This window comes from Equus przewalskii, chromosome 19 (assembly GCF_037783145.1).
Source record: "Equus przewalskii isolate Varuska chromosome 19, EquPr2, whole genome shotgun sequence".
In the NCBI taxonomy this organism is placed as follows: domain Eukaryota; kingdom Metazoa; phylum Chordata; class Mammalia; order Perissodactyla; family Equidae; genus Equus; species Equus przewalskii.
The window spans coordinates 32913591-32932575 of NC_091849.1; the positions used below are offsets into that span (position 1 = coordinate 32913591).

At 39.5% G+C, this 18985-nt stretch overlaps 1 long non-coding RNA gene and 1 pseudogene across 1 annotated transcript; both read right to left on the reverse strand.

Moving 5' to 3' along the window:
- Window positions 1-314: 314 nt before the first annotated feature.
- Window positions 315-13411, reverse strand: LOC139077482 (uncharacterized). Its single transcript, XR_011530047.1, has 5 exons — window positions 13372-13411; window positions 11174-11194; window positions 8844-8861; window positions 6247-6267; window positions 315-424 (listed from the first exon to the last, which is right to left on the reverse strand). It is a non-coding gene; the product is annotated as an uncharacterized lncRNA (long non-coding RNA).
- Window positions 13412-13503: 92 nt separating this feature from the next.
- Window positions 13504-14522, reverse strand: LOC139077191 (class I histocompatibility antigen, Gogo-C*0203 alpha chain-like; annotated as a pseudogene).
- Between the last annotated feature and the right edge of the window lie 4463 nt (window positions 14523-18985).

The window sequence follows — 18985 nt, forward strand, 5'->3', positions numbered from 1 at the left end:
GTGTTGTTATTAGATAAAGTTAGAGGATGGTGAGCTTTACATGTCGTTCTAGTATGTAAGTTAATGAATCAATGCTGGAGGAATTTTCTGGTCAAAGTTTTCACTCTTACCTGATTTTCATAAATCTTTCCTGCTATTTTCATTGTTTCTGACTTTAAATATTCTGCAAAGCTCAGTATATTCATGTATGCAGTTTTATTTTATCTCAACTTGTAGTCTTTAGGAAAATGTTCTCATAATCTCAGGTTTATTAATAAGCATTACATTTTCATCTCTATCATGTTTTAAAGGTTGGGCTTTCCTTGCCTCCTTCCCCGTTGTTGGACTGGTCTTGGCCAAGTGGGTGTTTTGTACTGTGAAATATAGGCTGCTGAACATTTTACACATTCCTTGTGTGTCTATCTGTGAGCTCATGGAGGCATTTCTATAAAAATAAAAACAAAAAACAAAAAGAGAGAGAGAGAGAGAGAAATAAATTATTTTAGGTCCAGCAAGGCTAGTAATGTCTTAGGTCCAGTATTTTTAATTACTGTATTTGGCACCATGTTTTAAACTTCAAAAAAAAAGGACTTGATTTTATCCTTTGTGAGTTTTCCAAAATCATAAATGTAGCCTCTGTGACTAGTCATTTAATAAGAGGAGATTTCTTGTTTTTTCTTTCGTTTTTCTTTCCAGCTTTATTGAGATATAATTGCCACATAGTATTGTGTAAGTTTAAGGTGTACATTATGTTGATATGATACATTTATAAATTGCAAAATGATTACCACAGAAGTATTAGCTACCACTTCCACCCCATCATATAGTTATAATTTTATTTTTCATGGTGAGAACTTTTAAGATGGACTCTCTTAGCAACATTCAAGTATATGATACAGTGTTATGAGCTATACATTAAATACCCAAATTTGTTCATATTATTACTGGGAGTTTGTACCCTTTGAGCAATATTTCCCCATTTCTCCCACCCTTCAACCCCTGGGAACCACAATTCTACTTTGTGTTTCTCTGATTTGTCCTTTTTAGATTCCACATACAAATGATATCATACAGTATTTGTTTTTCTCTACCTGACTTATTTCACTTGTCATACATAATGCTCTCGAGGTCCAACCAAGTTATAGCAAACGGCAGGATTTCCTTATTCCTCATTTTTAATAGTAGTCATATATATATATATATATATCTATATATATATATATATCTCATATATATATATTTATGTCACATCTTCTTTATCCATTCATCTGTTGATGAGGACTTAGCTTGTTTCCATATCTTGGTTATTGTCAATAATGCTGTAATAGCAGATGTTAGTACTCTTGATGTTGTCCCAGAGGGTTCTTAGACTGTCCTCATTCTTTTAAGTTCTTTTTTCTGTTCAGCTGGGGTGATTGCCTCTACTCTTTCATCCAGATTGCTGATCCATTCTTCTGTGTCATCTAGCCTGTTGTTGATTCCCTCTAGTGAATTTTTAATTTCCATTATTGTAGACTTCAGTTCTGATTGGTTCTTTTTTATATTTTCCAATTATTTTTTGAAGCTCTCACTGTATTCACCTATTCTTCTCCCAGGATCAGTAAACATCCTTATGACTATTAGTTTATATTCCTCATCAGGCAGATTGTTTATCTCCATTTCATTTAGTTCTTTTTCTGAGGATTTGCCCTCCTCCCTTATTGAGAACATATTTCTTTGTCTCATTTTGCCTAATTCTCAGCACTTATATCTATGTATTAGGTAGATCAGCTACATCTCCTGATCTTGGAAACATGGCCTTATGTAGGAGACGACTTATGGGGTCCAACAATGTGCTCCCCTCTTGTCACTCAAGCCAAATGCTCCAGGAGTGTCTGCTGTGTGGGCTGAGCATGCCTTTCTGTTATGGCTGGGTTGCTATTGCTGTGGGCACACCAGTAGGCCAGGCTGGTCCCCAAGTTGGTTGGTTGTGAGGCTCAGGCACATTTGGCTGCTACGTTTACTTTATTGGGTGGGACTAGCCTCTGGAACATCTGTCTGCAAGGTCTAATAGCACACAACTGCTGCTGTTTGGCTATTAAATAAGTCAGGTCCCCAAAGTAGCTGGTTGCTAGGCTCAAGGGCTCACAATTGCTACAGATCTCTGGTGCAGTTCCCTGTGGTGTGTGGCTGTTGGTGGCTCTCTTTTGAGTGGGGGAGGCCTCTAGCCAGCTTTGGCTATGCTGCCTTGTAATACACAGGTGCATAAAGAGTGAAAATGGGTGGAGCCAACCCACACATGGCAGGGCACAAATATTTCAAGCACTGGAGTGCAGGGAAGATCCAATGTGTGGCTGCTTGTGATGGCCAGTGGCACAAGTCTACTTCAACATGCTCCATTGCCCACCTCCACTGGCCCACATGCACCCTGCTGACATGGACCCACTTGTCCTGCTACCCAGGTCCCACATGCCCTGCAGACATAGGTCCAACAGTTTGGGGCTTTCCGGTGTGCAGAACCTCTCCCTGGGGCAGGCATCCTGTTCCCTGGCTGTATGGGATTGCCTCAGGTGCTACACTGGGCATAGCAGATGCCTGAAGTAACAGGCTAGAGGAAGAAATCCAGTGGTAACTGGCAGCCTCTGTGTCAGCATGACTCAACTAGGTCACAGTAATAGCTGTTGCCAATGTCTCAGTCTTGGGGGTAGGGTGGGAGCAGATCTTCCTGCCTCTCTAATATATGCTTCAAACTTGGTGAATGAGTCTCTCTTATAATGGACCACACACATTTTTATCTGGTGTTTCTGTGCTGGTTTCTAGGTTGGGTGAATCTGTGCATAGGCCATTTACAAGCAGATTTTTATTTCTCTGAAGATTTTTAGTTTTCCTGTGCATATTCTCCAATAGTTTTCAAAGCCAGCAAAGCCAAGTATTATGAGATCTCATCTCTGTTGTGCTGAATCTAAGGGCTGGGATGCCTAATGTGGAGCTAAGATCCCCCACTCCTCTGGAGAAGATCTGTACTTTTGAGATCATTACTGCCTGTGATGCGCCATAGGAATGTTGTGGTTTTTCCATCAATGCAGCTGTATCACTGCCTCTTCCACCTGTCTGTGTTGTCTGTAGTTACAGAGCTTATTATCCAGTTTACAGATCTCTCTCAGAGGAAACTGTTCTACAGGCAGTGGTAGATTTGTTGTGTCCATGTGAGGAGGTGAGTTCAGGATCCTCCAACACTGCCATCTTCCAAAGTCTCCCCTCTAGGCTTTCTTGAAGTCCCTGACAAAACTTAGTTGTAAATTTCAAGGGATAAGATCATTTCTAGATCTCACAGTTTGTAAAACGCCAGTATCTTGGGGATTCTTGCACTTTATAGCCTCAAGATTTTATGTAGTATGTACATAAAACTACATATGTACTTGACCTACATTCTTTGAAGAAACCTCTTTGATGGTGTCAATTCCACTGCTCGGTCCCTTTTCCATCTTTCCTTATTCTCTAGACTTAACCATCTATTAATACTCATCCATGTCTCTCAAATGATAACTTTCCTGAATTTAGATGCCTTCTAACCCAATTTTCCAAATTCAAAAGATGAAGATATAGTTATCTCATATCCATTCCTGTGAGAATAATCTCATTATTTCTGTACTAAGTAAAATAAAGAGAGGAAAGTTAAGTATTAAAAGGCAGGTGAGTGGATTCTGATCAAATGACCTGAGCCTATCTTAGCGAAAACTAATACGACAGTCACTTTAAAAATACCATAACTTCCAAAGGATATTATTAATAAAACACTTGACAGAAAAGATCTGTCTACATAGACTGAAATGAGAATATGATTACTCTCATTTCTTTGCGTTGCTTCCTCATCTTCTTTATAAAAACCTTGCCTCTAGTTCCTGCTGGTGGAGCATTCCAGCTAACTTTCAGTTTGGTATTGCCCAATTCAAATTGATGTGTGCTCAGATAAACTGTTGGAAATCTTCATGTGCCTCTGTTATCTTTTAACATATGAAAACTGCTATATACATTAAAGAGATGTATTCCTAAATTCAGTTCCCTCTGAAAACAAAAATAGAATTCAAAGTGTCATTAGAAAAGGAGGTCATGAAAGTTCTAATGATTATATTAGTGTTTTATGAAGAAATCTTTCAGAAACATCTCAGGACAACAGTCTTATGAATCATTCACATAAAAAACTCAGAACTAAGAGATACATTTATATTTGACCTTTCCTTAAGATAAAAATCCTTCTAGAAATATTTAAAAGGAATGGTAGTTTGTTGATTTGATAGTGTGTCAATAAATATGGACAAGAATAAAGAACAATCATTATGATCGAAAATTTTATAAAGCCAGAAAATGTTATGTAGAATAATTGTATACCCAGAAACTCTTGGGTAATATATCCCATGGTAGTAGAAGAGTGACTCTTGACCAATGAATGACCTCTGAGTTCACACAGTCTTTGAAAGGACAGTGTAGGGAGAAACTTCACTCAGCATGTTTGACATCTTCTCTTATCTTTAAAGGTTTCGGGAAGAATCAATTTCACACCAGTAGGCCCTCAAACTTAGAATACATGAAAGAATTCCGAAGTTTGGAAATTTTCAAGGAATGTATACATAGAATAGAAACCACGTGTCTATCAACCTAATGCTCACCCACTTCATAATGAAACTATGGCAAATCTGTAGGAATAGAAATTAGATAATGAGAAAAAGTTATGTAAAAGTACATATATGTTGGAGTTGAGGAAGATAATCGTTAAGAGTTGAAGACAAAGGTAAAATAAACAGATAGACAAAGATCATGTCCAACATGAAATACAGTAAGTAGACTTGCCTTTTTCCTGTTGACACTCATCTGAAAAAAAAAAAGGAAGAAGAAAGACCAATTCATTAAAAACGAAGGCACAATGTCAAGAGGAGGACAATATTTTGAAACCCTTCCATTGTTTACTCCTTTGTTAAAACCGATTCTTATTTCTAAGAATTGGAACCAAAAGCTCCCAAAGACCATTTAAGCAAAGAAAAGCAATGTAATTTTAATTCCCTCCATTCCTTTGTGCAAAAGGAATTAAGATAGGAAATGAAAGCATGACAGGAGGTAGAATAGGATTTACTCTGGGATAAATAATATCACACATTCTTCGTTCATTGAGCCTTCTACCTTTTTCAGACTAAAATACCAGCACACACACATACACAAGATAGGTAGTTAAAATGTGATGAAAAAATCTACAGGAAAAGTACCCCTGTTATGTAAAATACCCATCAGATAGTCAAAAACTCTATCTATAGCAGTAGCTGTATGAGGCCTGCTACATACATTAAAGACACATATTTCCGAATTCCATTCCATCTGTAAGCAAAAATATAATTGAAACGTGCCATTAGAAAAGGAGGTTGTTAAACGTTTAATGATTGAATTAGTGCTTTAGAAAAATTCTTTGGGAATCATCCTAGGACAATAGCTTCTCATGTCATTCACATAAAAAATTCTGAATTGAAGTTATATTATATACGAACTTTCCTTAAGATAGAACATCCTTCTGCGAGCATTTAAAAGGTATTAAAGTTTGCAGAATTAATAATTGTATGTATAAGAATGTGGAAGAACAAAGAACATTTGCTATAGCTAGGTAGAAACAAAAAGCCTAGAAAAATTATGTAAAATATTTGTGTACCTGGGAACACTTGGGTAATATAATGACGGGCAACAAAAGAGTGAGACTCAAGCTCACACTAATGCTATCAAAAATTACAGTCTTTCACAGGACAATGGAGGGAGAAATTTCACTCATCAAATTTGGAATATTTTCCCATCCCTTAAGGTTTGGAAAATATCAATTGCATATAATGGCCCCTTGAACTTGTAATATGTGACGGAGGTTCTAAATTAATGGACTTTTTCAACACAATATATAGAGAGTGGAAATCATACGCCTATTAGCCTACTCCTCTTCATCTCACAAAATTCCTAATGAAACTATGGCAAGTCTCTGGAAGACAGAAGAGGCCAATGTTTACAGGGAAGGACAAATATGGGATGAAAAAAAGAAAAGAAGGAATGGGGAAAGAATGGAAGGAAGGGACAGAGATGGAAAACCTTAACATAGGAGAGGTCCGTAAGCAAAAAAGTTGGACAGGGGATAGTAGACACCCAAAAGAAGGATGGGCCAATGGAAGGTACACAGGTAAAAAGGCAGGGAATGTGAACCATATCAAGAGAGCAGTCATTTTAAAGAGGTATGGGAATAAAGAATTGTCAGAGATAATTTACCAAAATTTTTCTGAAGTTCTTCTGAAAAATAAAATGGAAAGATCAATGTAAATATTAGGTAATACAAACTCAAATTAAATTCAAATTTATTGAAAAATACACACGTAAATTTAAATGTATCAGAATACAGATAAGCTCACACACACACACACAGGGAAGCATATATAAATGCACCAACAGTCACTAAAGGGTCTCTTTATGTCCAGAGAAAATACTTCATAAATTAAAAGGGGTAAAAGGTCTAAGAAGAAACTTCAGAAATATTAATTCTGGTGGTTTGCTTAAAAAATTATTCTTGATTCTTTTTGAAATTATCTACATATTTGTTATGCAGTTTGCTAACTTTAATAAATTCCTTGACTGCAGTTACATATATATAGTCAATTCAGGTTATTGCAGTGGCTATGTTGTATATAGTGACCAAAAACACTGGTTTAGAATATACTGAACCACTATTCCAGGAGGAAATCTAGGTTAGGTTCCTTGGACCCTCTATTCCCAACATTTTCATGACCCCCATTAACATAAAACCTAGTTTTGTGTGAGTTTCTATTTTAACTTGAGGCTGAATGAAGCTTATCTTAACTAAATCACATGAAATGAAGGGAAATAAAGTATTAACTGGAAGTGAAGGGGGTTCTAAATCCAACGACTTGAGTTATCTTACATAAAATGGACAGATTAGCCACTTTGAGAACGCCACAACATCAGAGGTATATGATTAATAAAATTATACTTGACAAAAAGGATCTGTTGACAATTATTGAAATGACAGGAAAATTCACAGCAGGAATAATAGGAGAAAGTGAATTGAAAAAGAAAACAGCACGGTCTGTTAGAAAGATAAGGTAATGAGACAAATCATGCGAACATGTACGTATACTGGAGTTGAGAATGATGATCATTAATAGTTGAAGACAGGGAAGAAACAGATGAAACTATGACTAGGAACACAGTGAAATATGTGAATGGGACTTGCCTTTTTTCCTGTTCACACTTACAGATGAAACAAAATGATAAAATGACCAATTCATTCAAAATGAAGGCACATGTCAGTGAGCAAAGAAGATAAGAATTTGAAACACTTCCCTAGTTTTCTCTATGGTTCAAACTGAGCAATATTTCTCAGGACTGGAACCAGAAGATTCCAAAAGCATCCTCACCAACCACAGGTAATGTTGTTCTACCTCTATACAGCCCCTGGTGCAAAAGTACTAAATATGAAATGAAACCATGAGAGTATGTTGATATGACTTCTTTTGGGATAAACAATATCCATCATTGGTCTTGCATTGAGCCTTTTTCCTTTTCAAAATATAGTGCAAACACACACCAATACACAATACAGATGCTTAAGAGAGATGAGGGTGCAAACAGTAAAAGCATCTATCTGTCCCCCAACTGTATCTCTAGCAAGTATATTCCTGAAATCTATTCCCTCTGAAAAAAAAATCATTGAAAAAGGTCATTAGAGGGGCTGGCCTGGTGGCATGGTGGTTAACTTCATATGCTCCACTTCTGCGGCCTGGGGTTATCAGGTTCAGATCCCAGGCACAGACCTACACACTGCTCATCAGGCCATGCTGTGACAGCATCTAACATACAAAACAGAAGAAGATTGGCATGGATGTTTGCTCAGTGACAATCTTCCTGAACCAAAAAGAGGATGATTGGCAATACATGTTAGCTCAGGGGCAATCTTCCTCACCAAAAAAAAAAAGAGAAAAACATCATTACAAAAGGATGACGTTCAACTTTAAATCATTACATTAATATTTTATGAAAAAATTTTTGGAAATATCTAGAACAATAGCTTAAAATATTCTGAATTGAGAAATATATTATCAATGAACTTTCCATAATACATAAAGTTCTTCTATAAACATTTAAAAGGAATTGCAGTTTTCAGAATTATTAAGTATGTCAATAAATTACAAAAATATAACAATATTTACTAAGGTTAGAAAGGAAAAAAGCAGGAAAAATTATGTAAAATATTTGGATACCAGGCAGCACTTGGGTAATAAGTTCAAGGACAGTGGAAAGTAGGCCACGAGCTCTCAACTGACGGATAAGAGACAACAGAATTTACAGTCTTTCAAAGGACAACGGAGGGAGAAACCTCATTCAGTAAGGTAGGACTGTTCTCTCATTTCTTAAGGTTTGGGCTAAATTGATAGCATCTTAATGTGCAATCCTACTTCAAATACACAATAGAGGTCCCAAATTAATAGTCATTTCCAGAAAATATATGTAGAATGGAAACCATATGCCTAGCAGCCTAATTCCCCTCATCTCTTCAACATACAACTATGGCAAGACTCTGGAAGATGGAAGAAGCCCATGTTTACAGCAACGGACCAGTATGGAATGAAAACAAAAAGGAATGGGAATGGATGAAAGGTAGAAAAACAGAAATGGAGAGAATGTAATAAGGAAGAAGTTCATAAACAAAAATTCAGGAGAGGGAAGTGAAGATATCTAGGAGAAGGTGAGGAAATGGATGTCATGTAGGTAAAATGGCAGGGAACACTAAAGACCAAGACAGCAGCCACTTAAATGGTTATGGGAGTAAAGGGTTGTCAGATGAAACTTACCAATTTTTTCATGAAGTTCTGAAAAATAAAATGGGAAGATTAATGTAAGTATCATGTGAAACCAATGTGAAGAAAATTCAAATTTAAAAATTTTAAATGTAAAATAAAACCATCAGGATGGAGAAACGGACACACATACACACAGAAACACATACTCACTCACTCACAAATATGCATCAACAGTGGCTGAAAGGCCACTTTTGTCCAGAGAATACTTTACAAACAATGAAAATAGGGGAAACAGAATGAATTTACGGCAATACAAAACATTTCAGAAATATTAGCTGTGGTGGTTACCTCATAAAAAATATTCTTGATCCCTTTGACATTATTAAAGTTTTTATTATTCATTTTGTTAGTTTTGGTAATCTCTTGACTGCTACTAAATAAAATAGTCAATTCTCATTATTGTGGTAACTATGTTGTATAAAGTAGTCACAAACACTGATTTACAGAATAGTGAACCACTGCTTGCAGAGAAAATACAGGGTTAGTCTTGGGTGCCTTGATTTAGTACACTTCCCTCAATCTATTAATACATAACCTTGTTTTATGAGAGTTTCTATTCTAACTCTTGCCTGAATGAGGCTTATCTTAACTAAATCACACGAAGTAAAGGGAAATACAGTACTAAATGGCAGTGAAGGGGGTTCTAAATCAAATGACTTGAGTTATCTAAGACAAAACCTACACATTAGCCACTTTGAAAATGCCAAAACATCAGAGGTATGTGATTAATAAAATTATACTTGACAAAAAGGATCTGTCGACAATTACTGAAATGACAGGAAAATTCACACCAGTAATAATAGGGGAAAATGAATTAAAAAAGAAAACAGCAAGCTCTTTTAGAAAGATAAGGCAAACAAGTACGTATATTAGAGTTGAGAATGATGATCACCAATAGGTGAAGACAAAGAGGAAAAAGATGAAACCATGACTAGGCACACAGTGAAATACGTGAATGGGACTTTTGTTTTCTCCTGTTCACACTTACAGATGAAACAAAAGGAAAAAACAACCAGTTCATTCAAAATGAAGGCACATGTCAGTGAGCAAAGAACATAAAAATTTGAATCACTTCCCTACTTTTCTCTACAGTTCAAACTGACCAATATTTCTGAGAAATGGAACCAGAAGATTCCAAAAGCCATCTCACCAATCACAGGCAATGTTGTTCTACTTCCATACAGCCCTTGCTGCAAAAGTAATCAAATAGGAGGTGAAACCATGAGCAGAGGCTGACATGACCACCTTTGGGATAAACAATACCCATCATAGGCCTTGCATCGAGCCTTCTTCCTTTCCAAAATATAGTGCAAATACACACCAATACACAAGACAGGTGCTTAAGAGAGATGAGGAAGCCAACAGTAAAAGCATCCAACTGTCCCCAAACTGTATCTCTAGCAGGTATATTCCTAAACTCCATCCCCTCGGAAAAAAAATCATTGAAACATCTCATTAGAAAAGGATAATGTCGAACATTTAATCATTCTATTAATGTTTCATGAAAAACTGTTGGAAATATCCTAGAACAATAGATTAAAATGTTCTGAATTGAGAAATATATTATCAGTGAACTTTCCTTAATACATAAAGTTCCTCTATAGACATTTAAAAGGAACTGCAGTTTTCAGAATAAATAATTGTGTCAATAAAAGTGAAAAAGTAAAATGATATTTACTATAGTTAGAAAGAAAAAATAGGAAAAATTATGTAAAATATTTATATACCTGAGAGCACTTGGTTAAGACATTCAAGGGCAGTGGAAAGTGAGCCAGAAGTTGACACTTGACCATATAAGAGACAACAGAATTTACAGACTTTAAAAGGACAATGGAGGGAGAAACCTCATTCAGCAAGGTAGGACTGTTCTCTCATTTCTTAAGGTTTGAGCTAAAATTGATTGCATCTTAATGTGCCCTCCTACTTCAAATACACAACAGAGGTCCTAAATTAATAGTCATTTCCCAGAAAATATATGTAGAATGGAAACCATATGCCTAGCAGCCTAATTCCCTTCATCTCTTCAACATACAACTGTGGCAAGTCTCCAGAAGATGGAAGAAGCCCATGTTTACAGGGATGGACCAGTATGGAATGAAAAAAGAAGGAATGAGAATGGATGAAAGATAGAAAAACAGACATGGAGAGAACATAATATGGAAGACGTTCATAAACAAAAATCTGGAGGAGGGAAGTGTAGCCATCTAGGAGAAGGGCGAGCTAATGAATGTCACGTAGGTAAAACAGCAGGGAGCACTAAAAACCAACAAAGCAGTCACTTAAATAGTTTTAAGAGTAAAGAATTGTCACAGATATCTTACCAAATATTTTCTGAAGCCGTTCTGAAAAATAAAATGGAAAGATTAATGTAAATGTCATGGGAAACAAACGTGAAGAAAATTCAAATGTATTCAAAATTTTAAATGTAAAATCAAACCTATCAGGATGTAGAAAAGGACACACACACACACACACTTACTCACTCACAAACATGCATCAACAGTGGTGGCTGAAAGCTCACTTTTCTCCAGAGAATATTTTATCAAAAATGAAAACAGGGGAACTGGAATGAATTTAGTGCAACACAAAACATTTTAGAAACATTAATTCTGGTGGTTACCTCATAAAAAATATTCTTGATCCCTTTTGACATTATTCAAGTTTTTACTACACATTTTCTTAGTTTTGGTAGGCTCTTGACTGCTACTAAATATTAATAGTCAATTCTCATTATTGTGGTAACTATGTTGTATAAGGTAGCCACAAACATTGATTTTCAGATTACTGAACCACTGCTTGAAGAGAAAATGCAGAGTTAGTTTCCTGGGTGCTTCTATTTACAACATTCCCCTCAATCTATTAGTACATAACCTTGTTTTATCTGAGTTTTATTTTAACACAAGCCTAAATGACAATTATATTAACTAAATTGCATGAAAGGAAGGGAAATGAAGTATTTAGTGGCAGGAAAAGCTATTCTAAATCAAATGACCTGATCCTTGCAGAAAACTTAGACATCAGAAACTTTAAAAATACCAAAACTCCACAGGTATATTATTAATAAAAATTCGTGCCACAGAAATGATCTTCTACATTGATTGCCTTGACAAGAGAAATAAAACAGGTAATAATGGGCGAAATTGAGTAATAAATGAGGATGGCAGACTTCAGTTGGAAAGATAACGCAAAATCACAAAAAATATGTATATGTTGGAGTTGAGGAATATGATCATACAGAATTGAAAACAAAAGTACAAGAAACAGATGAAACCGTGACTAGGTACACAGTGAAATACATTAATTGGATTTGTCTTTTTCCTGTTCGCTCTTATCTGAAAAATAAAAGGGAGAAATAACCAGTTCATTAAAAATGAGAGCACGATGTCAGGAAGGAGGCGGACAAAAACTTGAAACCCTTTCATAGTCTACTCTGTGGTTCAAACTGACCCATATTTCTGAGAACTGGAACCACAAGGTTCCAAGGACATCTCATCAGTCAGAGACCATATTGTTTTATATTCTCCCATCTCTTAGCACAAAAGAAATTAAGATAGGAAATGATACAATGACAGGAAGTAGAGTGGTAAATCATCTGGGGTAAACACTATCAAGATTTTGTCCTTCATTGGGCCTTCTCTCCTTTTCAGAATAAAATGCAAATAAGCAGGCATACATGAGACAGGTATTTAAAAAGTGATGAGGAAGTATACAGTAAAACACCCATCTGTCCATAACTCTGTCTGTACCGTAGTCATATGAAGCCTACTCCATGCATTAAAGAGATATATCCCTAAATTCCTTCCCTCTGAAAACAAAAACGTAATTGAAAAATATCACTAGGAAAAGAAGGATATTAAAACTTTAATGATTACGTTAGTGTTTAACGAAAATATATTTTAGGAATACCCTAGTACAATAATATAAAAGGTAGTGTAAAACTCACTGGTAATGTCAAATGTACAGTCAAAGTTAGACTCTGTAACACGGTAATGGTGGTGCATAATTCATTTACAACTTTAGTTTAAAAGTTAAAATATAAACAGTAAAAATAATCATAATTACAAGAATCTGTTATTACTTACACAATGTAAAATATATGTAACTTGCAATAACAATAATGTAAAATCTGAGGTCAAGAAGAAGCAGAAGTGTAAAGCTTAGGAATTCTATTGAAGTTAAGTTGTCAGTTTAAAATAGGGTGTCATAGTTTTAAGATATTTTATATAAATCTCATGGTAACCACAAGGGGAAAACCTGTGGCAATTACACAAAAATGATAAAGAAGTAAAAGCATACTGATAAAAAAAGATATCAAAACACGAAAAAAAGACAGCATGATAAGAAACAAGGAACAATGTTCTACAAAACAACTGAAAAACAATTAACAAAATGACAACAGTTAAGTTTTTACCTATCAATAATTATGTTAAACAGAAATTGATTAAATTCTCCAATCAAAAGACATAGAATGGCTGTATGGATAAAAGAACAAGATCCCATGACACGCTGCCCACCCTACCTGAGCTCCTCTTCCAGATCATAGATCCAATCATCACAGCTAGCACAGCAGTCACAATTTGAGGGAAAATCTGATTAGCAGTGATGCCCATGATGGGGTTGGCGGCCTGAAGAAGCCGTTCTGGGAAGAGAAGGGAAGGTGAGTCCCTGGTCCCCAGGCTTCAGCCCTGACCCTGCTGAAGGTCTCCAGAAGAGCTCCTGATTTCCCTGAGAAGAGGCTCTGAGCCCACGCCTCCCTCCTTACCCCATCTCAGGGTGACGGGCTCAGGCAGGCCCTCGTGCTGCACATGGCACGTGTATCTCTGCTCCTCTCCAGAAGGCACCACCACAGCTGCCCACTTCTGGAAGGTCCCGTCCCCTGCAGGTCTGGTCTCCACAAGCTCTGTGTCCTGGGTCAGGTCCTCCCTATCAGCCTGCCAGGTCAGGGTGATCTCCCCTGGGTATAAGCCCAGGGCTCAGCACCTTAGGGGGACCTCCAGGTCTGAGATGGGGTGGTGGGTCATATGTGTCTTGGGGGGTTCTGAGTGGTAAAGTAAGAAGTTTGAACTGGAGTCAGACTTCAAACACATTGTGTGTGGGGCAGAGAACAAGGCCTGAGAGAGAAAGTCCCCCATGGTTTCCACAGCCACTGCCAGAGTCAAATGGAACTGCTCATCAGTTTTTTCAGGGATGGCTTTCCTCTCCATCTCCAAGAGAGACTGAATCTCTTAATTGTCCAGAGAGAATGGTGGGCACTTAGGATGTGTTGCTCTCTGGTACCAGATCTGAAAACCCAGGCAGACTCAGTCTCCCTACCCACAGGACAGGGGTGTTCTGGTGTCATCTCATTTGCCTCCTCTCCTTGTAGCAGACCCTCAGCCTGATGCGAGATCGAACAAGCCCCGCGGTCCCGCGTACCTGTGCGAGGGAGCGTCTCCTTCCGGTTCTCCAGGTATCTGCGGAGACACAACACGCACGTGCCCTCCAGGTAGTTCCTGTGCTGCTCCGCCACACCGGCCGCCTCCCACTTGCGCCGGGTGATCTGAGCCGCCGTGTCCGCCGCGGTCCAGGAGCGCAGGTCCTCGTTCAGGGCGATGTAATCGGCGCCGTCGTAGGCGAACTGACTGTACCCGCGGAGGAGGCGTCCGTCCAGCCCAAGTCGCAGCTATACATCCAGGGGAGGGTGTGAGACCCTAACCCTGCCCCCAAGGTCAGCCCTGCGCCCTCCCTGACCACTAGGCAGTGATTAAACCTAAACCTAACATGAAACCCAGTGAAAGTCCCCGTTGTCTCTACTCTAGTGGAGGGGCCCGGCAGGTCCCGCACATTCGGGGTGACTCTTGGACTCGGGGAGACCCCGGCCCGTCCGTGGGGATGGGGGTCGCGACCTGGACCCGGGCCCGCTTCGCTCACCAGCCTCGCTCTGGTTGTAGTAGCCGCGCAGGGTGTTCAGACTCACTCAGAAAATCTGTGCCTGGCCCTTGACCTTCCGCGTCTGTCGCTCCCAATACTCAGGCCCCTCCCGCTCCACCCACGGTGCCCACGGCTCCACCCTCGGACTCGCGGAGTCGCTGTCGAACCGCACGAACTGGGTGTAGTCCACGTAGCCGACGGCGATGAAGCGGGGCTCCCCGCGGCCGGGCCGGGACACGGCGGTGTAGAAATAACTCATGGAGTGGGAGCCTGGGGGCGGGGAGGGGCTGAGACCCGGCCGATCCTCCTCCCGGCGCGGGTCCCGGTGCCGAAAACGGGGAGGAGGCGAGGAGTTCGTAAGATGGAAAAGGGCCGGCCAACCGAGAAGGGCCGGGATTTAGGTGTGGGGAGAGAGGGCGTCAGGAGAAGGGAGGGATCTGGATGGGCCCGGGCAGAGGTGGGTGGTCTGCGCGGGTGTTCGCGGAGCCTCGCCTTCCTTGGGGGTCCTGCTCCCAGACCGCGCAGTCCACTCGCTCCGCCCGCCGCAGAGGTGGTTTCCTCCCGATGCTGCACTCATCCGCCCAGGTCTGGATCCGGACCATGACCCCGAGAGCAGCAGCAGGAGGAGGGGTCGAGGCATCGTGACCTGCATCCTCATGGTCTAAGGAGAATCTGAGTCCTGGCGGGTCAGTGGAGACTTTATTACCGGCAACCGCGGTGGCGCTGATTGATTTCTCTAGAAACCGGACGCGCAATGGGATTGAGAACTGGGGCATCTTCAGGAGAATTCAGGCACTAAGACCTGACACAGGTTGTGAGAGGGAGAAGTGAAACTCTGGGAGACGGGAACTCCCCAACACTGAGCTTCCCCGCCCCAGACACTGCCCTCGGGCCCCACACCCTGAGAGCCACACTCCAGGACCTGGGACTTTTCTCTGACCCCTCTCCTTTCTCAACAAGAGCTCTTTGTCACACCGTCTCCCTGAGTCCTGGCTCAGGGGCTGTCTGAGGAAACCAGGGAGAAATCCTCAGGCTGGGCTCAGCCCCTGTTCCTCCTCTTCTCTTCCTGGCTTCCCCCTACTTGAGCTGTGCTCCTACTTCTTAACTCTACTCCTGGACTCTTGCAGAAAAATACTCAGCCCCAGAGAACTTGATGCCAGAGAGTGAGCTCGCCCTGGGAATGGAGGTGGAGGGACAGGAGTTTTCTCTGTAAGCCCGGAGAAGTTGTGCCTGAAAACACCAGATAGAGGTTCTCATGGAGACCAGGTTCCTTTTTGTTAACCCCAATGGGTAACACAATCTTGAAATCCCTCCGAACATCAGGAATCTAATCTGTAAAAGAAGTGATTTTGACCCCTTCGTACAGAAACATATCTGCACAGCACTGCAATCAGACTCACAAAGCCCCTGTTTTACTTTCCCAGACAGTATATCTGTGACTCAGGTTTGTTGCATTTTCAAATGATCTTCATTCCATAGCCCTGAGTGTGTCTGAGTCCCTGACTTATCCTCAGTACAAAGGAGCACATGGAAGCACAGTTTGTTACTGTGTATTAATCACCTCAAACATGAAAGTGCTCAACTCAGTCAAAGTGCCCTTCACCGGTGCTCCTTCATTGCCTATTTTTATCAGTTACTCACATCTAAGTAATGTGCATATTTTATCAGGACACATGTTTTTAAACCGATTAACAAAAGGAGGCAATTAGTTTTTAGGCAGCTCCAAAGAATGTATTAAATACCAAGAATACTCTACTAGGTCTGTAGATATATTTATTAAAGATCAATAAAACAGTATGTATGTTTAGATCTGAGAATTCCACTGCTTTAGAATTCTTTACCTGTTTCTTTTCCCCACCCCTGCTCCTCCAGCCCTTCTCTCTGTCCCTCTCACCCCTCAGGCCCTCGTCTCCCCTTAGTCTCCACCACCCTCTCACTCCTGAATTATGGCACCAGCGCTGCAGTTCATAAATTATTCTACTCACTGTGGTCAGTGATTTCGTTAATGTGAGTCAGGATGTGTCATTTCTTCACTTAAAATGCTCCAATGTCTCCATCTCACTCTTGGGAAGCCTCTAAAATGTAAGGCACATGAGCACATGGGCTTTGAGCTGTTTAGGTTAAAGTTGTATCCTCAATATATAAAGCCACTCCTGGTACGTAGTAGGCATTAAATTAGTTGTTGAATGAATGAATGAAATATGATTTTAAAAAATTTAACTGCATTATGTAAAATAAAAATGAAAAATACAAAAAAAAGTTAGGAAAGATTTTATTACATTCATACTAATTCATAAATTCATTCCCATGGAAAAAATGCTATGTGCCTATCTGTTGCACAGTGAGCCTGTGTATTAGTTTCTGTTACTGAATAACAAATTAGCATGACTTAGTGGCTCGAAACAACACCTGTTTATTTGTTTACAGTTCCTTAGTCAGATATCTAGGCACATGGTATTTCTATTTTTAATTTTTTTGAGAAATCTCCATACTGTTTTCCATAGTGGCTGCATCAGTTTTCATTCTGACTAGCAGTGTATGAAGGTTCCTTTTTCTCCACATCCTCTCCAACACTTCTTATTTCTTGTCATTCTAATAGCCATTATGACAGGTGTAAGGTGATATCTCATTGTAGATTTGCTTTGCATTTCCCTAATAATTAGTGATGTTGAACATCTTTTCATGTGCCTGTTGATCATTTGTATATCTTCTTTGGAAAAATGTCTGTTCATATCCTCTGTCCATTTTTTTGATCAGGTGGTTTGTTTTTTGTTGTTCAGTTGTATGAGTTCTTTATATATTTTGGATATTAATTCCTTATCAGTTAGATGATTTGCAAATATTTTTCTCTCAGTTGGTGGGTTGTCTTTTTGTTTTATTGATGGTTTCCTTTGCTGTGCAGAAGCTTTTTAGTTTGATGTAGTCCCATTTGTTTATTTTTTCTTTTGTTTCCCTTGCCTGAAGAGATATTTAAAAAGATACTGCTAAGACCAATGTCAAAGAGCATATTGCCTATGTTTTCTTTTGGGAGTTTTATAGTTTCAGGGTTAAAAGAAGGGAAGAGGGAGGGGGAGCGCCAAAGAGGTAAAGGGACACGTGTGCTGTGATGGATGGCACCCAGACTTTTGGTGATGAACACAGTGTGGTCTATACAGAAGCTGAAATATAATGATGTACACCTGAAATTTACATAATGTTATAAGCCAGTGTTACTTCAATAAATAAAGAAAAAAGAAAGAAATCCCGACATAGTGCAGATGGGTTCTCTGTTCAGGGTTTCACAAAACTATGTTCTCATCTTGAGCTCAGTATCCTCCTCCAAGCTTATATACAGACTGTTAACAGAATTCAATTTTTTCCAGTTGTGGGACTGAGCTCCCTGTTTCCTTCACAACTGTCAGTAAGGAGCTGGGGGAGGGCTGGTCTCAATACCTAGTGGCCATCAGCATTCTTTGCCATGTGGTTCCTCCATTTTCAAAGCCTGCAATGGAGAAAATCCCTCACATTGAATCCCTCTCACTCTTTGAATATCTTTCCTCAGGAAGAACCCCTCATCAGGGCTTACTTGATTAAGACAGTCCAACCCAGGATAATCCCCGTGTCTTAAAGTCAACTGATTTGAGACCTTAGATCCATCTGCAAAATCCCTTCACAGCAGCATCTATATTAGTGTTTGATTGAATCACTGGGAGAAAGGTGAATAGCTAGCAGGTGGTTGTTGTGGACCATCATAGAATCAGCCTAGCATGGCCTGGGTCTTCTTTTTGTGTTTAATTGAGTCACAATTGGAAATTAAAGTTCAAGTAAATAGATTGTTGTGAGTCATAATAAAATAAATCCTATTAGCCATGGAAGTTCTCCTTAAATCTTAAAACCAAATGATATTTTGACATTTTATAATTCACTTAGAGCAAATGAAAATTAAAGTGCAATAATTCGCTCTCTCTTTTGGCACTGCGTTAGTTATGTGCCGCAGCATAACAAATTGCCCAAAACTTAGCAGCTCTAAACAACAAATGTGTATTGTCTCCCAGAGTTTCCCAGGGGCAAGAATCCAGGAGAGGTTTACCTGAGTCCTTCTGGCTCATGGTGTCTCGCAAGATTGCAGTCAAGCTGTCACCCAGGGCTGCATCATTCTGATGGCTTGACTGGGATAGAAGGATTCAGAGGAGACATGGCTCACGCATATGGCTGTTGGAAGAGGGCTCAGTTCCTTCTTGGAT